Below are 27,305 nucleotides of genomic sequence, written 5' to 3'. Positions count from 1 at the left end.
TGGTCAGACCGAAAGTAAATTCAAAAAGAAAAAGAAGAATATAGCAGCTGATGAGTACTGAATGGATTAAGATTTTTAAATGGAAGTAATTTACAAATCTGTTTAACTTTCTGGAACCAGCTGATTTAAAAAATTATAATAATTCCAGGGAAGTACCTCTTTAAAGAAGACGTGTCCCAGTTTATTATTATTCCACCAAATATCATAGTTGGTACCAATTGGACAAAAAGTGCTCTTCTAACATCCACAGAAGCAGCACAATAGCTTTTAGGGCAGTGGTCTTCAACCTGCGGACCTCCAGATGTTTCAAAACAATAATTCCCAGCATGCCTGGATAGCCTTTGGCTGTCCGGGCATGCTGGGAGTTGTAGTTTTGCCCCATCTGGAGGTCCGCAGGTTGAAGACCACTGTTTTAGGGTACGAAAAGAACCCAAAAATGAGATTGTCTGATACAGGAGGCCTCCAAATACCTAAGATGGGTGTATGGGCACCTTTAAAAATGGCAGTGCACACGGAAAGTCATTGATCTGTACAACAGGACTTATTGCCATAGATCAGTGTTTCCCAAACAGGGTTCCTCCAGCTGAAGCCAAACTACAACTCCCAGCATGCCCGGACAGCCTTCGGCTGTCCGGGCATGCTGGAAGTTGTAGTTTGGCAACAGCTGGATGCACCCTGGTTGGGAAACACTGCCATAGATGGACATGAACTGTAGAGATTGTACACTATGTGACAGACAAATCCCTCCATGAGAAGATCTGACTTTTATTGGGGCCAGGCAGTAAAACAAATTACATTGAAAGCAACAAATTCCAAAAGGTTAGTGAAGTTTGCCATAAACTAGGTAGGTGGCCTGCTTGATTTTAGGCACTTCTTAGTAATTTGAATGCAAAAAGGAAATTCACATGCAAAGCAATGCGTTACCCTCAAAAACAACTTCCCACATCGCATACATAACATACAAGCCTCACAAAACACGAGCCATTGGGAATTCTGCCGCACACTGCAGGATTAGATACCTAGGCCGATCAGCCATAACATTAAGCCCACTGACAGGTGAAGGGATTAACATAGATTGTCTGGTGACTATGGTACCTGGTGGGATGTATTAGGCAGCAAGTTAAGAGTTGTTTTATTGACAATCATCTGGAAGCCAAGCCCTGTATCCAAATCTTACACCTGCGCTGTGCACACAGATTGAGCGCAGGAACAAGATTCAGATTCACAGCTAAACATATATATGGGCACTCCGGCCCTAAGACATCTTGGCCCCTATCCAAAAGATAGGGGATAAAATGTCTGATCGCGGGGGTCCTGCAGTTGGGGACCGCTGCAATCTCTTATGCAGCACCCACCTGTGTCCACTGCAGATAGCGATGATGGCTCCGTGCCTGAAGGGTTACGACTATGGGGCCAGAGTATGGTGACGTCACGCCCCACAATGCAAGTCTATGGCAGCCACCACGCCCCCTCCCACGGACTTGCAATGAGGGGGTGTGGTATGACATCACGAGCCCTACAGCCCGCACCCAGCGTTCGGAACAAAATGTTTGAACACTGGGGCAGTGGAGTACCCCTTTATCTTTGACACCATAAAGTTAGGGAGGTTGAGTATGCCTCCGCATCACATGAATATCATCTGCTTATTTACATCACATAACAGCGTACATAGGGGAATATCAGTTGTACTTCACTATATACGTTTAACAGTTTGCCCGACATGGAAAAGTTTTATCATATAACGCCTACACTGTGCAAGCCATGATATATTGGTGCTGCTGTTACATAACATGCAAGGGACTGAAATGAAGCCAAGCTTACTAAAAATATTACTAGCTAAGGATTCAAGGTTTGCGTAAAAGAATTGTCAGACAATTCGGAGTCACCCAACTTCGAGCGTTCCAGTAAACTGGATGACCTGAGGACAGGCATGAGAAGTCGTCCTCCTAGATGACACAAGTCATTGTAGCCTATAGTCATCTCTGACGTGTTCCTGCACAAGTTTAATTTACACGTTGTGCCCCCATAAAACTGGAAACAAGAAGTATAGTAACTTGCCAGTGTTCTACAGGGTAAGGGTAAAACCATCAATGGTTACCACAAGCTCTTCGCAACCCCTGACACTGAAGAATTACACGCAAGTTCTTCGGGTTTTCAGAGTGTTGGTATTAAAGGGGAATTCCGCCCCTAGACATCTTATCCCCTATCCAAATGATAAGGGATAAGATGTCTGATCGCGTGGGTCCCTCCAATGGGGACCCCCATGATCTCTGCTGCGGCACCCCAGACACCCGGTGCACGGAGCGAAGACTGGCAGATGACTGGTGATGTGGGACAGAGGCTTGTGACGTCACGGTCACGCCCCCCCCTCGTGACCACACAGCCACGCCCCCTCAATGACATCACGAGCCTCCAGCGCTGCACCAGATGTTTGCCTGATGCCATTGAAACTTGTCAAAAGATGTATCTAATATGTATGGTCAGCTTTAGGGTATGTTCACACTGAGGAATTAGCGAGAAATTGAAGAGGAATCATTTCGGTCAAGGAAATTTAGAAATCTGTCATAGCCATTTCTGCTTGAAACAAAAAAAATAAAAATAATTTATGAAAAAGTCCCACTGACTTCAAAGGGCTTTTACAAGCAGATTCTGCCTGAAGAATGAACAAGTTCAGCATCAGAATTCTGCTAGCAGAAATTCCTCAGTGTGAACAGGGCAACGGAAAGTCCATTAAAGGGATACCCCGGCTCTAAGACATCTTAAGAGGTCTGATCTCGGGGGTCCACCTGTGAGCACTGCAAGAAGTGCTGGAGGCTCCAAGTCTTATGTCTCCTGACCACAAGGACGGAGTATAGTGAGGGGGCGGGGACGTGACGTCACATGAGGGTGTAGTCGCAACGTCACGATACTCAGTCCCCGTGGTCGGGAGGCATAAGACTTGGAGCCTCCAGCATGTCCTGCAGTGCTAACAGGTGGGTGCTGCATGCTAGATTGTAAGGGTCCCCAGCAGCGGGACCCCCGGGATCAGACATCTTATCCGCTATCCTTCGGATAGGGGATAAGATGTCTTAGGGCTGGAGTATCCCTTTAAAGGAGTACTCTAGTGCAGGCTATTCCTCCTCCGTTGTGCCTGGGCTGAAAAAATCCCCCCCGGAGTGTCGCTACAGCTGATCGGTTCACCGGTCCCATCCTCTTCCTTTTTCCTGTGCACGGAGAAAGGCTGAGCGCCGTGTGACGGAAGAAGGAAGAAGACTGGACCAGAGGACCGATCAGCTGTAGCGGCACTCCGGGGGGGAAACGCAGGAAGGTGAGTGAAAGTTTATTTTCATTTTTTTTCCAGCCCAGGCACAACGGAGGAGGAATAGTCGGCATTAGAGTACTCCTTTAAAGCCAATGGATTCATTGTTAGATGACTTGGAGCAGAATTACTCAGTGTGAACATACCCTTAAAGTTTATTCCAACTCCCAGCGATCAGCATGCGGAGATATTTCTACTTGGCAGATTTCTTGTAGAATTTTCTTAGGCTTCCCCATTGGTCGGTGAGGGGCTTGCAGAAATCCATGTGCTTGCCACCAAAACACACCTGCGGTTTCATTAAACATGTAGCCCCTCTGGTTAATCCAGTGAATGAACAACAGGTAGTCAATGCACTGACGATGGAATTACAGCAGGTTACATACGCTACAGTAACCTTTTACATACATCCTTTCACAAGGAGGTCATTGGTGGAAATACATTAGATGATGCATCATAAACAATATGTCCGGTTAGCATCTCAGATGTTATATCTTACCTAGCAAGAGCTTAAAAAGAATACGATGCTGCAGCTCCGATCTAATCAGCTTTCCCATACTTATGGAGAACATCCTTAAGAGCCCTGTTGTCATACGTAGCCTACTTATTTTACAGGACGTACGACAGCTGTTTAACCCCTACCTGTTCATCAGAGACAGATCTGCAACTCCGAGGAGCTCTCCTGTCATATCAGATGTAAGGGAGCCGCTGTTCTGTATTCTCACATGCCCGTAACAAAGTAAACACACGACTTAAAGGCAAGACAGGGTCAATGCTAACACTGACGCGATTAGCGAATAAAGTTGTTCAAATATTCATTATGTCACCGTTACACTGGATAGTGAACCCCGGCTCTGCTACATCCACATCTCTCCAAAGCAGTATTCTGAATGTTACCAAATATTTCAACTGTTTTCAAGAAATAGAAACTTTTCCAAATTTTCTTAAAAGACTAAAATCATCCCAAACCCAGCCCTATATACTGCAGACAAAAACTATATTACTGGCAAGCATTGCCTCACAATGAATATTACAAACATAAGTGGCTCAGACAATAATTATAAAGTATGCTTTTCCAATGTCTTTATAAAAGGGTTTGGAAACAATGTGTCTCTATCTTAATGACAGGATAAATTGTTATTAAAGTCTTTATTTAGGCCCAAGGAACAAATCTGCCATTCCTGCCCCAGCATGCTCAGCTAGCTTGGGAAGAAAATTTCTGAGCAAAAAAATAAATAAATTATATATATATATATATATATACATATATATATATATATATATATATATATATATATATATATATATATACACATATACACACACACACATACATATATACACCGTATTTTTCGCCAAAACTGGGGGGAAAAAGTTGGTGCGTCTTATACGGCGAATACACACACCTATCGCAGCGGTCCCTGCGGCCATCAACGGCCGGGACCCGCGGCTAATACAGGACATTACCGATCGCGGTGATTCCCTAATTTAAACCTTCAGACACTGCGATCAAAGCTGACCGCCACGTCTGATGGGAAAGGGACACAAACCCGGCTGCACCGGGCTCCCAGTGTCCTGTAAGCTGTTGGGGACGCCACAATTTCACTGCGGCGTCCCGAACAGCTTACAGGACACCGGGAGGGACCTTTCCTGCCTCCTCGGTGTCTGCTCCGTGCCGGGATCCCCTGCATGGCCGGCGCTCTCCTTCGACGTCATCACGTTGTCGCGAACGCCGTCCCGTCATCCAATAGGAGCGGCGTGCGTAGCAACGCGATGACGGCGACGGAGAGCGTGGATCCCGGGGAAGAAGACGTCCGGAGCGTCGGGGACACCACGGGGACGCGGCGACAGCGATGGAGCGACATCCAGGGCAGCGGTGACATGTGAGTATTACCTCCTACCAGTGGTCTTCAACCTGCGGACCTCCAGATGTCGCAAAACTACAACTCCCAGCAGGGGAGTTGTAGTTTTGCAACATCTGGAGGTCCGCAGGTTAAGGATCACTGTTGGGTTCAGAATCTTTTTTTTCTAAATTTTGCACCTTTAAAATTGGGTGCGTCATATGCCGGTGCGTCCTATAGGGCGAAAAATACGGTATATTATAATAATAATAAATAATAATAATAGAGAACAATAAGGTGTGCGTTCACCAGTCGTACATGATGTCCTAGCAGTAGGAGTGACAAACGCAGGAGGGTAGCAGACCTCACCTGCATTGTAGACTCTCGCTGCCTGGGAAAGAACATGAAAGACCCCGAACAGTTATCCAAACCATCAGAGCCAGCGTCACAGTAAAGTTCCCAATAGTAAATTATACATGGGCTCCACAGGATGACCGTCTCTACAGTTTCACCAGCACCCCACAGACGGCTCTGGTTCCAACTCTGCCTTCTCTGGTTACATTTAATTGTCACAAGACAAGGGACATTAACCATTGGCTGCACTAAAAAGAGATCTCCTTCTGTTGCTGGGCACAGTCTACACAACCTTCCACGAAGAACTCACACTATTTACACTGGAAAACTAATGGTTAAAACAGATCTGTATTATCTGCCGCCAGACGTAAAGACCATAATAAAAAAATCTTAATAGAAAAAAATATAACCACGCAATAAAAAAATTAAAAAGGGCCTATTCTAGCGAAAACATAATTCTATGTATAAAACAATTCTTTCCTATACATAGATTCACACATATATATGTTACAGCCTAAATCAATGCTAAAATTAACCCTCACTTTGCCATCTACAGCAACATGTGATGTCATCATTCCCATCATCCTCTGCAGATAAACACAGGCGAGTGACATCATTGCCCTGAAGGAGGAAACCGTGTTACACTTGAACTGGTCCAAAGAAGTAAGAATAGCACACGGCAAAGTATATTCAGGTGGAAAATTTGAGAATATAAATAAAAAAGATATATAAAAAAAAAAAAGAACAAACAATGCAAAAGGTCATGCCAGTGGACAATACGTAGGATCATATCGAAAATATACATAGCTTAAAAAGGGTGAAACTAAATACACCACAAGACAATTCTACGGCAAGATTTATTACCATTTAGACGTGTGAGTTTTGTAAACATTTACCAATATCCTAACTATTTTACAAAAAAGAGAAAAAAACACATAAATAAACCCAACGACAACACAAGGTCGCCCTGTAGTCTGTGCTGTCTTGTTTCTGATAAATAGAAAAACAAAAAAAGTCAAAAACACAACGAGTCGCTCCAAATATATCAAGTGTTCTAGGGTATTCGTTCCAGGGAAAGCTCACAAATACATCCCAGGTGTTCTATATTAACCTACGTCTACATAATCCTCAGGAGACTAAATAATAATAACTAAATAAATAACAAGAATTAGAAAAATTAAAAAAAACTATTTCATAAAGTCACAATATATTGGTCTCTTTCTCTCGAATTTATAATGTCAAATCAAAAACTGCTACACCGAGCAGCTAGAAAAACTTTTATGCTGTTTTTACATGTTGATGTAGTTTGTGTATATGACTTAATAATAATTAATTATTATTATTATTATTATTATTATTATTATTATTATTATTATTATTATTATTATTATTATTATTATTATTATTATTATTATAGCTTAAACCTGAAATTTAGACTCATTTTTTTTTTTAGTTTAGTCAACATTCGCACTTTTACTACAGTTCCGAATATTTTAGAAAAGTGTTAAACTCTTTGGAAAGTGTGTTTTCAAATCTAGACAAATTTCTGGCCTAAAATAAGGATAGGGGTGAAATCTGGCTTCAGGGCAGTGAACTTCTCTAGTACATGAGGCCTGGGAGAGGCTGCTGTGCCCTTGTGGTGTTACCAGTGTCAGTGAATAGGTCCCAGATCAATGAAAGCTGCCATTTTAGGTTAAGCTAGAAAGTTTCTGTTGTGTAACCGTAACAAAAAAAAAAAAAAAAAAAAAAATTAAATACACAAAGCACACAGTGCCCTGAACGAGGGACGGGAACTTTCCCCAAATTAAAATACTCGTGGCTTGAGGGGCGACTTGTCGCGAGATCGTTCACTTTGAAGGTGTGACGTTACTGTGACGATAGGATTCATTTCTACGAATAGACGGGATTTGGAAAAGTTGAGCAAAAAAACTCTTCTCAAAAGTAATAGAAAAATTTATTGTAATTGCGACTTTTTAGGAAAATTGTTGGGGGGGGGTGTGAATACGACTTTTCGTGCGCAATTCACTGCTATATAGTCCACCGTGTGACAGGTCGCCAAGCTTTATGATAGGAAGGATCGCTGTGGGACAAACAGAAATGGTGTACACCGGTGGTCTCAAACTGTGGCCCCTCCAGATGTTGCAAAACTTCAACTCCCAGCATGCCCGGACAGCCGTTGGCTGTCCGGGCATGCTGGGAGTTGAAGTTTTGCAACATCTGGAGGGGCCACAGTTTGAGACCACCGGTGTACATCCTGAGAGAACTAACCATCTCATCACATCCGTATTCCTAAGGTGGATTCAGATAGAGAATAAAATAAAAAAAAGTTTCGTGTCCCAGCACCTGCCCCACATGGAACGCTCCTCAGTTTGGGGAGGGACAGGAGACAGAGCATAGTGCGGGTCGGTGATCTCTCCCATTCAAAAGGAAACTCCTCCTCAACTGCTACTTTGTGTCCTTTGTCTATTGTTTGTTACGTGAAAGAAAATACTTGCAACAGAAGAAGAAGGAAAAAAAAAAAAAGCAAGAGTGAGGACTGAAGTGCCCAAGTCAATGGGGTATGTAAGGCAGCATTATAGAGGGGGGGAAAGCTGCCATGTTTTATGTGGTGGGTGTCTCTCCCATCCTCACTCTGGCTGCTGCCTCCTCCTCCTCCTACCCAAGGGTACCCTCCAGTGAAAGGCCATCAGGAGGAGATGAATACATAGCAATGATGGCTGCTGGTAGCCTGCAGCGCCTTCTCCATGAGCCTCATCCTTCCCTCCCCAAATCCACCCCCCTTGCTCCACCAGCAGGGGAATAAACAGGAGGCCATGTCTTCTCCCATCACATCCCAGCAGAGGACAATGACCCACACCCACCTCCTCTCCATCGGCCCCCCATTATCGCTTTATGAGAAGCATCCCAGCTGAGGAGGTGATGGGGGGCGTGTGCACGCACACACACACACACAGCGGCCATCTCAAGGCAAACACAAACATGGACATCCCCTCTCCTCCTGTGTGACCACCAAGGTTACTAGAGATGAGCAGCCTGGAGCCCGGGGTCAGGGGGGTGCACTTCCACATCATGTCCTCTCCTATCTCCCCCACAATAAAGTGCCGCCTGCTCCCACTCCTCCTCACTCCATCCCGGACACTTTCTGGCTCCTCGTGGTTCTGCAGCCGCCCCCTCCCCCCAGTGAAGTGAACGGCACACACTCCACGTCCCCCAGCAATGCCCGAAGCGCTGCCCATCTATGGATACAAAGTATGAGCCGCACGGAGCGCTGGCACAGCCGGGCACTGTACACACACTTTGCACAAGTTGATCACCAGCCGAGGGAAGGGATCCTGCCGTGTCGCGATAGGATGTCAGGACAGGGACATCATGCGGTCAGGATCCCTCCTCCTCTCCGGCCACAGCTCCTCCATCTATCCATCTCTCTTTCTCTGCCCTCCCCTCCTCCACTCGTGCTCTGCAGGGGCAACCCCGCAGCCGGGGCACCCCCGGGCACACACACCCGCCGGGGGCAGTAAGTTGCAGTGGGTGCCAGTCCGGAGTGTGGTATTGTTATTGCCATGCTGCCCCCCCCCCCCCACACTACTACACAACTCATCAGGCGGACTACTACACAACTCATCGGACTCCCACACAACTCATCGGCCCCCTCCTCCCTCCCCAAGTTGCCCCGTGTGCTGACTTACCCGGCAGAGTGCGGCACCCGGAGCCCTATTGTCTGATCGGGAGTGCAGGGACACTCTGTTATCTGTGTCTCCCCCCCCCCTTTCCTCCTGTCCAGGCTGAGGGAGGAGGGGGAAGCTCAGTGTGTGCCTGGAGTTTACGCTTTCTTTCCCACACTCCACCTTTTATCCGTATTCCCGTCCCGAGCTCCCGACTCCTTCTTCTTCTTTTCTCTTCTTCCTTTTTTATTTTATTTTTGCCTTTTTTGTGTTTTAATTTCGCCTCAAGTTTTTTTTCTTCTCTCGCTCTCTTCCTTCTTTTAATCCGATAGTGGTAACGAGCGCGTCCGTACGGAGGAGGCGAACCCGCGGCCCCGCCGGACACTTACTGCTCGGGATCCTCTCTCCACTCCGGGCACCAGCTCTCCGGCCGCGTGCATGTGCCCTCCCCGAGGACCGCGCGCGCCCCCGCCTGCTCTCACATACACACACGGTGACTGATAGGAGGCCCCGCCCCCTCGCTGCCCTCCCTCCCCCGCTCCCCTGCCACACAGCCCGTGACGTCACACGGCCACCAGGCATAATTTATGCAAGAATTCACTAGTGCTTTTCATTCAGTTCTCTCACAACCCCCCCCCCTCCTTCCCTGCTCTTAAAGGAACCCAAATATATTCCTCACACTTTACTACTGTGCGTGTATACAGACCTGTGGAGACTCACGGGTTATTATCAGTACGGATTGTTTATTCCTGTAAATATTTATATAGCAGAATAGGTTGTTTTTATGACAGACGCACATATAATATATATATATATATATATATATGCACATCATTGGGGGTCAAAACATTCCCTAGAATGGGGGTCTGACAGAGATACATAAGCCTTGATTTACAGCAGGGGTCTTCAAACTGTGGACCTCCAGCTGTTGCAAAACTGCAACTCCCAGCATGGCCGGACATGTCCAGTCACGCTGGGAGTTGCAGTTTTGCAACAGCTGGAGGTCCACAGTTTGAAGACCTAGGATTTACAGGGTGGGGACACTAGGTATATAAATAGGACCCTATAGAATTAATATGGGGTTTCTGTTGCAAAACTACAACTCCCAGCATGCCCGGACAGCCGCTGGCTGTTCGGGCATGCTGGGAGTTGTAGTTTTGCAACAGCTGGAGGTCCACAATTTGAAGACCTAGGATTTACAGGCTGGGGGCACTAGGTATATAGATAGGACCGTATAGGATAATATGGGGTTGCTGTTGAAAAACTACAATTCCCAGCATGGCCAGACATGTCCAGCCATGCTGGGAGTTGTAGTTTTGCAACAGCTGGAGGTCCACAGTTTGAAGACCTAGGATTTACAGGGTGGGGACACCAGGTATATAAATAGGACCCTATAGGATTAATATGGGGTTTCTGTTGCAAAACTACAACTCCCAGAATGGCCAGACATGTCAAGCCATGTTGGGAGTTGTAGTTTTGCAACAGCTGGAGGTCCACAGTTTGAAGACCTAGGATTTACAGGGTGGGGACACTAGGTATATTAATAGGACCCTATAGGATAATATGGAGTTTCTTTTGCAAAACTACAACTCCCAGCATGCCCGGACAGCCGCTGGCTGTCCGGGCATGCTGGGAGTTGTAGTTTTGCAACAGCTGGAGGTCCACAGTTTAAAGACCTAGGATTTACAGGGTGGGGACACTAGGTATATAAATAGGACCCTATAGAATTAATATGGGGTTGTTGTTGCAAAACTATAACTCCCAGCATGCCCGGACAGCCGTTGGCTGTCCGGGCATGCTGGTAGTTGTAGTTTTGCAACAGCTGAAGGTCCACAGTTTGAAGACCTAGGATTTACAGGGTGGGGGCACCAGGTATATAGATAGGACCCTATAGGATAATAAGCCCCCTCTGGGGTGACTGTCGGGGTCTGTTCACACATGGCAGATGTGCTGCGGATTTGTTGCAGATTCTCCCTGCTGTGTTCAGTAGAGGAGTCTGGCTGCCTTCACACTATAAAGATTCATCCGTAATGAACGTCCGTCATAAAAATTTTGAAAATCGTCCGTTAAAAAATCCCATTATAGTCTATGGGATTTTTCTAATAGCCGTTTTAACCCGTTATCGCCCGTTATTTTGTGACGGGCGAATGAACGGAAGAAAGAGTGCCTGCACTATTTCTCCCGTTACTACCGCCCGTCACAAAATAACGGCCGTTATTAATAATGGGCGATAACGGGTTAAAACGGCTATTAGAAAAATCCCATAGACTATAATGGGATTTTTTAACGGACGATTTTCAAGATTTTTATGACGGACGTTCATTACGGATGAATTTTTATAGTGTGAAAGCAGCCTGAATCTGCAGCATATCCACCAGGTGTTCCCCAACCTGGCGCACAACAACAACTCCCATCGTGTCGTCAGGGCTGATGTATTCCTGCGGAATCCCATGTTCCACCCAAAATGAGTGCCCACTTCTTCCTGATAATAGGGGTCTATGTGCAGTCATATCAATCAGTCCCTTGGGATTCCCATCATGCCTGGCAGTCCGGACACGATGGGTGTTGTGGTCTTGCAATAGTTTAAGAGCCACAAATCGGGGAACAGTAATTTCAGGCATAAAGCAGTGGTCTTCAAGCTGAGGACCACCAGCTGCTGCAGAACTACAACTCCCAGAAGGCACTGCCTCCCCAACCTGTGACTGTCTAGCTGTTAAAAAACTACAACTCCCATCCAGCCAGAAATGATGGGAATAACAAGGGATTATTTGATAGATACTGCACATAGACCCCTATTATCAGTAGGTAATGGGCTGTTGGCTGTCTGGCTATGCTGAGAGTTGTAGTTTTGCAACAGCTGGAGGAACAAAGTTTGAAGGCCACTGGTATATTTGACAGGGTTTAAAGGGGTGCTCCGGTGGAAAAAAAAATGTTTTCTTCTTTTAATCAACTGGTGCCAGAAAGTTAAACAGATTTGTAAATAACTTCTATATATAAAAAAAAAAAAAAAAAAAAAAAAATCTTAATCCTTCCAGTACTTATTAGCTGCTGAATACTACAGAGGAAATTCTTTTCTTTTTGGAACACAGAGCTCTCTGCTGACATCATGACCACAGTGCTCTCTGCTGACATCTCTGTCTATTTTAACAACTGGCACTCAGACGGATCCCTCCAAGGAACAGCCCAGGATAAAGGCAGCGTAGAAGACTTCAAAGGTAAAATGGTTTATTTAACCGGTTTATTTTCAGCATGCCGGGTAAATAAACCATTTTACCTTTGAAGTCTTGTGCGCTGCCTTTATCCTGGGCTGTTCCTTGGAGGGATCCGTCTGAGTGCTTCACCTGTGTTGCCAGGAGCGTCTGCCGTTCTTCGCCCGTCGCAGGGTTATCCCACGCTTTCACCATAGTTGTACTTGGTCGCAGTACAACCACACTTGGTGAGCATTTCTGCTTGTTTTCCATCTTTTCTTCCTATTACGTTATCACACTAGGAGCGCTCTCCTTGTCTATATTTTGCATTTTAAGAACTGTTCAGAGTAGGAGAAAATCCCCATAGAAAACATATGTTGCTCTGGATAGTTCCTAAAATGGACAGAGATGTCCGCAGAGAGCACTGTGATCGTGATGTAAGCAGAGAGCTCTGTGTTCCAAAAAGAAAATAATTTCCTCCGCAGTATTTAGAAGCTAATAAGTACTGGAAGGTTTAAGATATTTTATAGAAGTAATTCACAAATCTGTTTAACTTTCTGGCACCAGTTGATAAAAAAAAAAAAACGTTTTCCACCGGAGTACCCCTTTAATCCCTTGTAGACCCTGCCAGATCTTATATACAGAAATGTAAATAGAACCTTAAAGCACTATTCCCCCAATCTGACTCTCCAGCTGTTTCAAAACTACAACTCCCATCATGTTATCCAGTTTGGTGCACTCCTAGGGAGTCTTTTCTTCCCATAAGTGGTGAGTGCCCATTGCCTACTGAAAATAGAGGTCTATGTGCTGATCCTATATACCAGCAGTGCTCCCCAACCTGAGACTCTCTGGCAATTGCAAAACTACAACATTCATCATGCCATCAAGGCTTTTTGTGTGACTGTTATGTGTATGGCAACCACTAGCGATGAGCGAACTTACAGTAAATTCGATTCGTCACAAACTTCTCGGCTCGGCAGTTGATGACTTTTACTGCATAAATGAGTTCAGCTTTCAGGTGCTCCGATGGGCTGGAAAAGGTGGATACAGTCCTGGGAGAGTCTTTCCTAGGAATGTATCTACCTTTTCCAGCCCATCGGAGCACCTGAAAGCTGAACTAATTTACGCAGGATAAGTCATCAACAGCCGAGCCGAGAAGTTCGTGACGAACCGAATTTACTGTAAGCTCGCTCATCTCTAGCAACCACATTTACAATCATTAGATGGCCCCAGCCTAAATATATACATAGATCCCTATGGATTACACATCTGAGGATGAGCAAACAAACAACAGCCCCCTCAGGGATGTCTCGAAAAGCATGTTCACACATGGCAGATATGCTGCAGATTTTAACAATTATCTTCCATATTCCACACGGACAATTCGCTGCAGCAGAGTCCCATTGATTTCAATAGGATTCTGCTGCAGTGTTCACATAGTGGAATGCCGATTCCGGCGTCCGCAATTGAGGATCCCCAATAGCGGATTGTACAAGTTCAGTTCTGCAGCTGATCGTGTGTGTGTGTGTGAACACCCTACTGCAGTGGTCCCTAAACCTGTAGCTCTCCAGTTGTTGGCTGTCCGGGCATTATGAGAGTTGTAGTTTTGCAAGCAAATACAAAGCAAGCTCGTCATCACTTGGACCTCTGTCACTTTATCGCCAATGAAAAAGAGGATACACAACATGCTAGAGACGTAGGTCATACATAGAAAGGTTGAATAGTGCATTGTTTCCCAACCAGGGTGCCTCCAGCTGTTGCAAAACTACAACTCCCAGCATGCCCGGACAGCCGTTGGCTGTCCGGGCATGCTGGGAGTTGTAGTTTTGCAACAGCTGGAGGCACCCTGGTTGGGAAACACTGGAATAGTGCCATAAAATCAGCTGAACTTTATTTTTGTCCCACGTAAAAAGCATGACAGGTACAATTAATGGTGCGCAGACGCGTTTTGGGTTCAAACAACCCTAGATCGCACTATGTCCCTGAAACCTAAAATACATCTACATGTTTGTACCTGTCATGCCGTTTAAATGGAACAAAATAAAGTTGCATTCATTTTATGGAATTACTGACCCTACCTATGTATATTTATAGTAGTTTTGCAATACCTGGAAAGACAGGTTGGGAAACACTGCTGTAAGGCTAGGTTCACACTACGGAATTTCCGCCTGCAATTCCGCTTTGAAATGGCTGGCAGAAATTCCGCTTGCTAAAATATACTGTATAGTGAATGGGTTTCCGTTCACAAATTCACACTTCGGAATTTGTGAAGCGGAATTTGTGAACGGAAAATCCGCTTGAAAATTTCCTCCTGAAGAATGGTGCTGCTCATTCTTCAGGCGGAAATACTCGCGGAACACATTGCAGTCTATTGGAGACTGTAGTGTCCGCACGGTCCTAGCGCCGACTCATTCAGCCGGTGTTGGCCGCGCGGAAATTTTCTGCCCAGAGATTCCGCAGTGTGAACCTAGCCTAAAGGTTCATTCACACACATATATATATATCAAACCTGGCAGGGGCGCACTGAGGAGGGGGGCACTGTGTCCTTATGGATAAATACTGTTCATAGACCCCTATTATAAGTAGGAATTATTTAAATCAGTGAACATAATTCATATTTTAGAATAGGATAGATATGTTAGAGGTTTCCTATTGGAAACATGTCAGGGGGAGTCAACTCAACATCCTGTAGTGGGGTCTGGTTTCCAGCATAGATGCACACTCACTTTGCATGGAAGTTACAGGACTGCCCTTGCATTGAGGGGGCGGGGTGTGATGTCACACGGAGGCGGAGTCGTGACGTCACGATCTTCCGTTCCCGTGGTCAGGAGCCAGAACCTCCAGCTCTGCCGGAAGCAGATACAGGTGGGTGCTGCATGCTATATTGTGGGGATAGAGGATAAGATGTCTAGGGGTGGAGTACCCCTTTAAAGGAAAACTGTCAGCCTGTTCACTCACACTAAACTCAATATACAGACAATGGATATGTAAATTAAGCCATCGAAGCCCCGCCCCCTGTGCGCGATTTACTGAATTGAGCAGAGGATCTTCTGGGGGACATATTTTAGTCAATGACATTGGACTCCTATTCCCCCACACTATAACCCAGTTTATTGGGTTTAGTCTGGGTGACCACGCTGACAGTTTTCCATTAATACATAAGCCTTGACGGCAAGGTCAACAAGTGAGGATGGCACTGGCTACACAGCGGTATACCCCACAACAGCAAATCACATTATGTCGTACAACTAAAATATCTCTGCAACTTGCTGTCACACAAATTTTTTAGACTAAGTTTCCATTTGTTTGTTTTTTGTCTGACAGTTTTTTTTATATCTGCCAGTGCAGTCTTTGAGCCAAAGTCAGAAGTGGATCCATAAGGGAGGAGAAGTGTAAGTCCTTCCTTTATATGTCCTATTGCTTTTGAAAACATTTCAGGCCTTGGCTCAAAAAATGCAGTGGCAGTATTCCAAAAACTGCCAGAAAAAAACAAGTGGAAACTTAGCCTTACTGATGCAACTTGGCTGTTAAAAAAATAAAGGCATTGCATTAAAGTCAAGGCTGGGGCATCGCTTCCCTCTTGGCTCCCCCTTTCCTGTATGTCCTGGTTGATTGACATACCAAGCCCTGTCTCCAAATCCTGAAAGCTACTGTGGCACTTATAGAGTACCTGCCACCATCTCCATTGCTTTATATTATGCTGCTGTTATGCTGCATACCCCCCCCCCCCCCCCCCCGCGCTTTTTCTTTTTCATTTTCGCCCAGTATTTCCTTCATAATCCTCTTTCAAAGTTTGCTCACTTCAGGCAGTGCTCAATGTAGTTGAGGTGCGCCATGCAGCGTGCACTGCGCTCGCCCCCGTCTGTCTGATTGGCAGGCAGGGAGCTGCACTGTGCTCGTCAGTGTCCAGACTGCGCTATGAGAATTAGGACTCATGCATGAGTCTGAACTCTATGAGAGACATGCAGCCGGGACATGTAGGGAGACCCCTAGTGGTCAGTTTTTACAAGTCAAAATAAATATACATTTTTTTAATGACATGGTATTAGAAAGTTGTTCCTAATACATTAATTAACAACATATAAAAGGTTTTTGTGATGACAGGTACCCTTTATGCAGCCTGGCCTGGCCTCCTTGACACTTGAGCCCAGGGAGAAGATCATTATTTTATAAGTTGAGGCGAACCTATTAACACTAAGAAAGATATGTTTGGTATTGTCATCCTGTCACCTATCTGACTGTGTCTGCAGCTCGATTTAACTTTAAGCTGACATATTCCCCTTAAAGGGGTACTTCGGAGGAAGAAAAAAAAAAAAAGGTTTCAAACCAACTGGTGCCGGAAAGTTATACAGATTTGTAAATCACTTCTATTTAAAATTCTTAAGCCTTTCAGTACTTATGAGCTGCTGTATGCTCCAGAGGAAGTTGTGTAGTTCTTTCCAGTCTGACCACAGTGCTCTCAGCTGCCACCTCTGTCCAAGTCAGGAACTGTCCTGGGCAGGACTGGTTTGCTAATGGGATTTGCTCCTGTTCTAGACAGTTCCCGACATGGACAGAGGTGGCAGTAAAGAGCACTGTGGTCAGAGTGGAAAGAACTGCACAACTTTCTCTGGAGCATACATTAGCTGATAAGTACTGGAAGGATTAAGATTTCTAAATAGAAGTAATTTAAAAATCTGTATGAATTTCTGGCACCAGTTGATTTCAAACCATTTTTTTTTCACTCCAGAGTACCCCTTTAAGTGGTATGTTACATCCTATTGAAATCAGTGGGCTGCCCCCTTCATTTCACTGAATGTAAGGAGGAAGAGACACTCTTTGAAGAGTTCTCCAATATATATTATAGCAAGAGTCCAGATCCGGTAGCACTATATGAACAGGGGTACTCCACTAGAAAACCTTTTTTTTTTTTTAAATCAACTGGTGCCAGAAAGTTAAACAGATTTGTAAATTACTTCTATTTAAAAATCTTAATCCTTCCAGTACTTATCAGCTGCTTCATGCTCCACAGGAAGTTATTTTCTTTTTGAATTTCCTTTCTGTCTGACCACAGTGCTCTCTGCTGACACCTCATTGTCCATTTTAGGAACTGTCCAGAGTACAAGCAAATCCCCACAGCAAACCTATCCTGCTGCGGATAGTTCCTGACATGGACAGAGGTGTCAGCAGAGAGCACTGTGATCAGACAGAAAATAAATTCAAAAAGAAAATAACTTCCTGTGGAGCATACAGCAACTGATAAGTACTGGAAAGATTAAGATTTTTTTTAATAGTAGTAATTTACAAATCTGTTTAAATCTTTCTTGCACCAGTTGATACTGGGGCTTTTTTTTAAAATCAGATCAGTGTCTCCAAACTGCGGCTCTTTAGATGTTGAAAAACTACAACTCTCAGCATACCCGGACAGCCGTTGGCTGTCCGGGCATGCTGAGAGTTGTAGTTTTGCAACATATGGAGGGTCCCAGTTTGGAGACCACTGCACTAGATGACAAAATTAGCAAAATGAAGAGACGGCATCTGACCAGATATTTTATCACACATTTTCATACCAGTTTTGTAAAAAATCAGAAAAGAAAAGGAGGATATGTAAAGGATGAGAAGGGTCTGGGAAGCAGGAATTGGCTTTTGTCTATTGGGTTAGGTGATGAGGATGGGGTGGGGTGTTGATTTCCATGGGGCATTATTCTAGAGGTCATGGGTAATGATCTTCAATAGTCTTTGGTAACCCTTGGTGGGTATTGGAGGCTCCGGGTAGGCATCATGTGGATGGTTAACTGCAAGATATGATGGATTTATTTGTCTTTTGTGCAATGGTATGATCTGTGTTGTTGGTTTCTAGAAAGAGACGATAAATGGGATAAGGACCAAATTATGCTATATGACTGACTTAGGGAATTCCACACAGATATTCTGCTGCAGCAGTGTCCCATTGATTTTGATGGGATTCTGCTGCACTGTACACAAGGCAGAATTTCCTCAGCAGATTTTTCTTCAACAGAAATCACAATTCTGTCATCCGCATTAAGAATAGAGTTGTCTATGCTTTCTACGAGACAGCTAATTTCCAAGCGGTCCTGGCACTCCCTTGATCGTGAAAATGTGCGGATTATCTGCCCGTGTTTTCCAGGTGGATATTCTGCACACTTTTGGCCACGTGAATCCGGTCTGATGGAGAAAGTGGTGTGAGAAGTATGAATGTGTTTTCCTATACAGTAGTACATTTAGAAAGTTTTCATCTTTTATCTTTACAATTTTTACAATGTTGCAACCTACATGAAGAATGTGAAAAACCCTGCAGCATGATGCTGTCACCACCGTGCTTCAATGTAGGGATGGTATCGGGCAGGTGATAAGCAGTGACTGGTCTCCTCCAGACATGATGCTTACAAATGGGGCCAAAATGTTCAATATTGATTTCATCAGAGTCTTAGGGTGCGTTCACATGGAGTAATTCAAGAGGAATTTACTCGAGTAATTCCTCTTGAATTCTCCGCTCCAAATTAATGCACATTTTCTCTGCCCATTGACTTTAATGTTATTTCTGCTGTCCTGTTCACACTGCGGAAATTCTGCTAGCATAATTCCGACGCTGAATTCCTTTCCGCTTGAAGAAAGAGCATGTTCATTCTTCAAGTGGAAATCAATAGAAGTCAATGGTAAAACAAAATGTCCGGCCGACATTGTTTTCGCGCAGAATTTGCGCGGAATTCGTGTGGAAATGGCTGAAAAACCCTCCACTTCTCACCCATTTCCGCAAATTCCACGCAATTTCCGCGCGAATAGAAAATTCTTTTTTCCGCACATAACTTTTTCAGTGTGAATTCCTCTTGATTTACTCAATGTGAACGCACCCTTAGAGTCTTTTAGTTTTTTTTTTTTTTTTTGTAAACTCCGGACATCCTATCATGTGTATTTTACAAAAAGAGGCTTTTCTTTCCAGTCACTCTGCCATAAAGCCCAGATTGGTGAAGTGCTGCAGTGATGGTTGACCTTTTGTCAATCTCCTTCCATCTGCACACAGGATCTTTGGAGTGACCATTTGGAACAACCAGGACTCTTCCTTGAGAAGTAACCAAGAACCAAACTTCTTCCATTTAAGAATTATAGAGGCCACAGTGTTCTTCAGAACATTCAGTACAGCAGACATTTTGTATCCTTTTCTGGATTTGTGCCTCTACACAATCCTGTTTCTGAGCTCTACAGGCAGTTCCTTTCCTCTCATGGTTTTGTTTTTGCTCTGATATGCATTGTTAGCTGTGTGACCTTATATAGATAGGGCTATGTCTTTCCAAACCCTTTTTTTTTATGTTTGCACAAGACAAAACACAAGATGTGAAAAAAGTGAAAGGTTGCTTCATGGCAATATTTCTCTATAAATGTGCTTTGAATAAGAAAATGCATTAAAACTGCACATATTGTGAACTGACCATAAAAGGGGTACTCCGCCCCTAGAAATTTTAGGATAGGGGATAAGATAGGGGATAAGATGTCTGATCGCTGGGGTTCCGCCGCTGGGAACCCCTGCAATCTCACCTGCAGCACCCCCCTGTCATCTGCTGCATGGAGCGAACTTCGCTCCGTGCCTTGTGACGGGCGAAACAGGGGCCGGAGTCTCATGATGTCACGCCCCTCCCCTTCAATACAAGTCTATGGGAGAGGGCGTAGTGGCATCACAAAGGGGTGGGCCGTGAAGTCACGATACTCTGGCCCTTGTTTCGCCCGTCATCAAGAGTGGAGCGAAGTTTGCTCCGTGCAGCAGATGACAGGGGGTGATGCAGGAGAGATCATGGGGGTTCTCCCAATTAAAAAGATGAGAGAGGCCTGTAATTTTCATCATAGGTATACCTCAACTACGAGAAACAGAATGAGAAAAAAATTAATCCATAAAATCACATTGTCTGATTTTAAAGAATTTATTTGCAAGTTATGGTGGAAAATAAGTATTTGGTCAATAACTAAAGTTAATCTCAATACTTTGTTATATACCCTTTGTTGGCAATGACAGAGGTCAAATGTTTTCTGTAAGGCTGCATTCACATAACGATTTCTCCATCCAACCTGAGTACACGATTTTTATAACTTAAAATCGTATGAAATCGTATATAAAGTCAGATCCATTGACCTCCATTAAAAAATCGGATCCATTACACACATCCGATTTGATCCGCATCCGATTTCACACGATTTTTGTTCGGGTCTGAAATCGGGGTTGACCCCGATTTCAGACCTGAACAAAAATCATGTGAAATCGGATGCAGATCAAATCGGATGTGTGTGATGGATCCGATTTTTTAATGGAGGTCAATGGATTTGACTTTATATACGATTTCATACGATTTTAAGTTATAAAAATCGTGTACTCAGGTCGGATGGAGAAATTGGAGAAATCGTGATGTGAATGCAGCCTAAGTCTTCAAAAGGTTTTCACATACTGTTGCTGGTATTTTGGCCCATTCCTCCAGATCTCCTCTAGAGCAGTGATGTTTTGGGGCTGTCGCTGGGTAACACAGACTTTCAAATCCTTCCTAAGGTTTTCTATGGGGTTTAGATCTGGAGACTGGCTAGACCACTCCAGGACCTTGAAATGCTTCTTACGAAGCCACTCCTTTATTGCCCGGGTGGTGTGTTTGGGATTACTGTCATGCTGAAAGACCCAGCCACGTTTCATGTTCAATGCCCTTGCTGATGGAAGGAGGTTTTTACTCAAAATCTCACAATACATGGCCCCATTGATTATTTCCTTTACACTGATCAGTTGTCCTGGTCCCTTAGCAGAAAAACCGCCCCAAAGCATGATGTTTTCACCCCCATGCTTCACAGTAGGTATGGTGTTCTCTGGATGCAACTCAGCATTCTTTCTCCTCCAAACACGACGAGTTGAGTTTTTATCAAAAAGTTCTACTTTGGTTTCCTCTGACCATATGAGATTCTCCCAGTTCTCTTCTGGATCATCCAGATGATCTCTAGCAAACTTCAGACAGGCCCGGACATGTACTGGCTTAAGAAGGGGGACACGTCTGGCACTGTATGACTTGAGTCCTGGCGGCATAGTGTGTTATTGATGGTAGCCTTTGTTACTTTGGTCCCAGCTCTCTGCAGATCATTCACTAGGTCCCCTCTTGTGGATCTGGGATTTTTGCTCACTGTTTTTTGTGATCATTTTGACACCACGGGGTGAGATCTTGCAGATCGAAGGAGATTATCAGTGGTCTTGTATGTTTTCCATTTTCTAATAATTGCTCCCAGAGTTGATTTCTTCACACCAAGCTCCTATTGCAGATTCAGTCTTTTCAGCCTGGTGTAGGTCCAAAATTTTGTTTCTGGTGTCCTTCGACAACTCTTTGGTCTTGGCCGTAGTCGAGTTTGGAGTTTGCTCCTCTGCATCTACCCGCTGTACATTCTCATCGTATCTGAATAAAGTATTCTGCTATCAAGTACCCCGAGCGAGTGCATCCTTTTACCTATCGTTTATGCCTGATATATTTGGAGTGCACCCCCGGTACATCTTCCAGACTGTGTGACTGTGAACGTTCATCCTAGTGGGAGTTGGCTCTTTGGGCAGCAGTGCCGGACTTTACTGCTCTTATGTTCAGCTTGTATGTTTTCCATTTTCTAATAATTGCTCCCAGAGTTGATTTCTTCACACCAAACTGCTTGCCTATTGCTGATTCAGTCTTCCCATCCTGGTGCAGGTCTACAATTTTGTTTCTGGTGTCCTTCAACAGCTCTTTGGTCTTGGCCATAGTGGAGTATGGAGTGTGACTGTTTGAGGTTGTGGACAGGTGTCTTTTATACTGATAACAAGTTCAGACAGTTGCCATTAATACAGGTAACGAGTGGAGGACAGAGGAGACTCTTAAAGAAGAAGTTACAGGTCTGTGAGAGCCAGAAATCTTGCTTATTTGTAGGTGACCAAATACTTATTTTCCACCATAATTTGCAAATAAATTCTTTAAAAATCAGACAATCGGATTTTATGGATTTTTTTTCTCATCATGCCTCTCATAGTTGAGGTATACCTATGATGAAAATTACAGGCTTCTCTCATCTTATTAAGTGGGACCAATTGGTGGCTGACTTAATACTTTTTTGCCCCACTGTACACTAGCTTATACAATGTCAGACATGTATTGGTCAATCTAATATACTTTCTTTGCGTTAAGTAGCTCCTCATGTATTATTAGGTAGGTTGGTTCTTTGAAGGAAAGGGTACATTTTATTAGTCGAAATGTCATTGAAATCAGAGAGATCAATTGATCAATTCTTTTATTCTTGGTGTAACTATACCTTGTATATCTGCTTCTGACAATCTCTTTTTGTTGGAAAGATTCCTTATCAGTAATCTGATTACATGTTGTCCCACAGATGGACCTCCACCGATCGCCTGTAATCTGTAAGAGAAACAAGCAACGAGTTTTCAATATTCCTGCAGTGCCACCACAGGGGAAATGAGGCATTGCACAAAAGGTACTAAATGAGAGACTCCCCTAATTAACATGGAATTGCATTAGAATATTTTTGAAAGGGTTTGTAAACCAGATATCCCCTTAAAGATCCATTTGCCTTCTAAAATTCAGGGGATATTGAAAAAATAATATAATGACCATTATATATATATATATATATATATATATATATATATATATATATATACGGTATATATTGTAATAAAACTAGAAAGGTAATATCTGTCATTATGATTTAGACACCGCAGCCTAATAGTAAATATCTGGGAGGAAGATCAGCCCAGTATTATTATTCTATCTGAGCTGCAGTAATTTGAAAATAAAAAGATGCCAGCGCCATTGCACTTTCCTCCTCTCCATTACACACAGCCACAATTCAACTGCACCCGTCCTTTTGCTGTGTGTGTAAATTGCCTTTCGCTGTAAAATAGGTCGAAGGTATAAAAATCATTTATGGTCAGGCATGCAAAGTTTAACACTGCAGGCACAGCAGACACTATAATCCGCCTTAAATCTCCTGCCAGCATCTTTGCTATTAAAAAAGGAAAATGTACCTAGGAAAGGGTTAAAAACAGTGGGGCATACAGACAACTTGTTTTCTAACATGTACACTTTCTATAGAATAACAATGACAATTTGTTTACTTTTCTAGATTTTTCTATCTATCTTTTTTCTAAAATATATCTATCTATTAATCATGTTTCTCTATCTACCTACCTATCTAATATCTATCTATTTATTTCATATCTATCTATCTATTTATTTATTTCATATCTATCTATCTCATATCTATCTCAAATCTATCTATCTCATATCTATCCATCTCATATCTATCTATATATCTCATATCTATCCATCTCATATCTATCTATATATTTCATATCTATCTATCTATCTATCTCATATCTATCCATCTCATATCTATCTATATATTTCATATCTATCTATCTCATATCTATCTCTCTATCTATCTATCTCATATCTATTTCATATCTATCTCATATCTATCTATCTATCTATCTATCTCATATCTATCTATTTCATATCTATCTCATATCTATCTCTCTATCTATCTCATATCTATCTATCTATCTATCTATCTATCTATTTCATATCTATCTCTCTATCTATCTCATATCTATCTATCTATATATTTCATATCTATCTATCTATCTCATATCTATCTATCTTCTATCTATCTATCTATCTATCTATCTATCTATCTATCTATCTATCTATCTAAGTAGAAGAAATGAAACAGCACAACCAGTTAAGAGAAATGGTGGTGGGTGCCAGCAGATCGTTGTCCCAGGTTACGGGTCAATATCCAATATCCATACCATAAAGAAATTCTGCAGCACTCCAAGATAAGTGAACCAAGCTTGAGAAAGGCTGCAAGTGGGCAGCCGAAACGTCGCTATGCCGTCAGGCTAATAAAACTTCACCTGAGTTCACGTATCTTGGAGTGCTGCAGAATTTCTTTATGGAATATCTATCTATCTATCTATCTATTTATATATCTACCTACCTCATATCTATCTCTCATATCTATCTACCTACCTCATATTTATCTATCTATCTTATATCTATCTATCTTATCTCTATCTATCTCATGTCTACCTATTTATCTTATATCTATCTATCTAACATCTATCCCATAACTATCTTATAACAATGAACAATTTGCTTACTTTTCTAGATTTAACTTTATTATGTCATAAATTCTCTTGATATTCGTGCATAATAACAAATCTAACAATCTATCTCATATCTATCTATCTATCTATCTCATATCTATCTATCTCTCATCTATCTATCTATCTATCTCATATCTATCTATCTATCTCATATCTATCTATCTATCTATCTATCTATCTCATATCTATCTATCTCTCATCTATCTATCTATCATCTATCTATCTCATATCTATCTATCTCATATCTATCTATCTATCTATCTCATATCTAAAAAATAGAAACAATGGAGCAGCTCAACCAAATTGTGTAGAGCAGTGGGTGCCAGCAGAAAAAACACCCCAGGTGAAGGGATGTACAAAAATCCACACCAAAATAGAAATGTTGTGGCACTCCAAAAAGTATGGTGAAAAAAGAGTTTATTGACCTGACATCAGAAGCGACGTTTCAGCTGCCCAATTGCAGCCTTTCTCAAGCTCGGAGCTTGAGAAAGGCTGCAATTGGGCAGCTGAAACGTCGCTTCTGATGTCAGGTCAATAAACTCTTTTTTCACCATACTTTTTGGAGTGCCACAACATTTCTATTTTGGTGTGTATCTCATATCTATCTATCTCTCATCTATCTATCTATCTATCATCTATCTATCTCATATCTATCTATCTCTCATCTATCTATCTATGTATCTCATATCTATCTATCTCTCATATCTATCTATCTATTTCATATCTATTTATATCATATCTATCTATCTCCTATCCATCTATCTATCTATCTCATATCTATCTATCTCTCATCTATCTATCTATCTATCTATCTCCTATCTATCTATCTATCTATCTATCTATCTATCTATCTCATATCAATCTATCTCATATCTCTGTATTTTATGTTCTCTCTCTTTACTAACCATCTCATATATTTCTCTATTTATATGTTATCTATCTAATTTATTAATATCTATCTGAACTTTCTTTTCTTAACGTTCATATCTGGCTAATATCTCTCTCTCTTCTGGTTTTTGTTTGCTTCTAATGACACATAATATGTATGTGAAAGAGAGGGGAAGGGGCAGAGAACGATATGAAATACAAGTTATGAAACTATTGAACATCACTGGGAATGGAAACTTGTAGCATTAGATACACAGGAAAGAAATGAATGATTAGGTCTCAGGATAAGTAAGAAATGAGCTATGTGAAAAGAAACTGCATTACCGAGGGCACATAGTACAAATAGAAAAACATTTGCAATTCATGGAACAGGTTGATCAGTAATATAGAACCAATAACATCTACATCTGAATATGAGGAGCGGGAGTAATTATTACTGAATCACTACCCCTATTTATACGTATTGTTATAGATAACATATAGTGTGTCCTTCAGTCTATTTCATTGCACAAGAGTAAAGGAAGACAGAGGCACTCCTTGCTCCGGGACAGATTTACTCATCTCTTTATTAGATCTATTATATAATATATCATTTCAAAGGGAACAATGTTATGAATTTTGTAAATATTTCTAGCAATGAATTACATTGAACAACATTTCTTTAGTAAGCAGCTTTCAATATCTGAGGTGCTGAGTACAGAAGGCGTACAACTTCCATGGCCCTAGATTTCCATAAGTTATAAGAATGTATAAGCAGAGACTCCTAAGACGGGTCTGTCAGCTCCATTGACCTTACTATTTTATTAATGTGTTATTTAGTTCTGGAAACTTTGTCATTTGTACATGAAATTTGTGAATACATTAACAAGGGGGTGATAGCAATTGGAGACGTGTCCCTACACAACCAATTGTCAATGTATTCATGCTTTTATGTGGACAAATTGAGGTACAATGCTGAGCTATAAGGAAATATGGTCCAGAATTATAATTTAATTGGGAATGCAAGTATTTCATATAACAGACTTGTAGGAGTACCCAAACCAAGAAAAGGTCAACACCAAGTATGAGGCACATCTGTATGATTATGATACAATTAAAAAAACAATTCAAAGGGATAAAACATTGAGCTCTGCTCCACAACCTGAAGGCACCATTGGCCCCTCTTTAGGGTATGTTCACACTACAGAGTGTGAACGGAATCTCTGCTTGCAGAATTCCGCGAGCGGAGATACAGCCTGGCAGCCGACGGCGGCGGTAGGACTGGGCGGCACTGCGCCGTCACCATTGACGACTATGCAGTACTCGCTCACTTCCGCGCAAAGAATGAACACTGATGGAGATAGATGAAAATATCAGAATGCTACATAGATACTGGTAGATATTAAGCGCTTGGGTTCATCTGACAGCATTGCCATCATCAGCCATCTTGATTATCTGCACTGAATCATGAGCTCATCTACTGCCCCCCATTGTCCCCTGATGATTGGGGCAAGAAACTTTTTGGGATGTTTCTGATAAAATGTAACTTACCATACCTGGGGTCCAGCTAAGTATACTGGATAATATATTCCATTTCCTTTTCCTGTCTATTGGGGAGATTTATCAAAACCTGTGCAGAGGAAAGGTTGACCAGTTGCCCATAGTAACCAATCAGATTGCTTCTTTCATTTTTAACAAGGCCTCTGCAAAATGAAAGAAGTGAGCTGATTGGTTGCTATGGGCAACTTGGCAACTTTCCTTTGCACAGGTTTTGATAAATCTCCCCCTATATTTTTGTGGTTATCATCCACTTGCTGAAATAGGGAGCTTTTTTCTTGAAGTTACACTATGATTTAAGATTACTACATGGAATTTCTAGTGCACAACCAACTCCTATATTGAATTCATATCTACCAGTATCTATGTAGCATTCTG

At 42.7% G+C, this 27,305-nt stretch overlaps 1 protein-coding gene across 3 annotated transcripts in view; it reads right to left on the bottom strand.

Moving 5' to 3' along the window:
* The window catches only part of CHD7 (chromodomain helicase DNA binding protein 7), a 150,466-nt gene extending 127,735 nt beyond the window's left edge, over positions 1-22,731 (bottom strand). The window contains exon 1 of one of the 3 annotated variants that reach the window (XM_056522017.1): positions 22,628-22,731. The gene's annotated coding sequence lies outside the window, so the exon portion shown is untranslated. Of the gene's footprint in view, positions 1-9,176; positions 9,577-22,627 lie in introns of those variants that run through there. The other 2 variants (XM_056522016.1, XM_056522018.1) reach the window with 2 other exon arrangements.
* Positions 22,732-27,305: the final 4,574 nt, after the last annotated feature.

This window comes from Hyla sarda, chromosome 5, assembly GCF_029499605.1.
Source record: "Hyla sarda isolate aHylSar1 chromosome 5, aHylSar1.hap1, whole genome shotgun sequence".
NCBI lineage: Eukaryota > Metazoa > Chordata > Amphibia > Anura > Hylidae > Hyla > Hyla sarda.
The sequence above is the reverse complement of the archived record's forward strand: the minus strand, read 5'-3'. Positions and strand labels throughout refer to the sequence as shown.